We start from the raw sequence: 570 nt of genomic DNA, 5'->3' as shown, positions 1-570 counted from the left end.
GGTCCTGGGGGCCGGGGGCCGCCCGGCCCCTGGGGTCCCCGGGCTGGGCCGCCACTGCCGCGTGTGCTCTGCAGACAAAGGGGGCTTGTTCCAGTGCTCTGTGCTTTCAGGGGAGGGTCCCCGGGGGCGCCTGCTCCACCGCCGCTGCCGGCCGAGGTGTGTGCGTGCCGGCCCTTGTGGGGAGGGGGTAGCCCTGCCTGTGGCACGGGGGGGCCCCAGGCCCCGCGCCAGAAAGGGGAAGGGGGTCCTGGCGCTCAGGGAGACAGTTTGGCCTCTGAGCCTGCTCCAGGTGGGATCCCTTCCTGTGGCAGAGTCCCACTGTGGGGCTGGCATGGGCTCCTTGGGGCTGCTGAGTGCCCCTCAGCACAGGCCCCCCCAGGCACATCGGGGGCAAGGAGGGAGGTCTGCGTGGGGCAGGGTGGGCACAGCTCAGGCACAGCCATGGCTGTGAATCCTTCTAAGACAAGTCTCTCGTGGGGCAGGTGGATACTCCTGTGAGCCAGCTGGTGCCCACCATTAGGGCCCAGAGTGAACACCAGGGGTGGTGTTGGGGAAGTGCCCAGGGCTGGT

The sequence above is a fragment of the Pygoscelis adeliae genome, unplaced genomic scaffold (assembly GCF_000699105.1).
Source record: "Pygoscelis adeliae isolate BGI_AS28 unplaced genomic scaffold, ASM69910v1 Scaffold339, whole genome shotgun sequence".
NCBI classification, from domain to species: domain Eukaryota; kingdom Metazoa; phylum Chordata; class Aves; order Sphenisciformes; family Spheniscidae; genus Pygoscelis; species Pygoscelis adeliae.
This window is presented reverse-complemented; position numbering follows the sequence as displayed.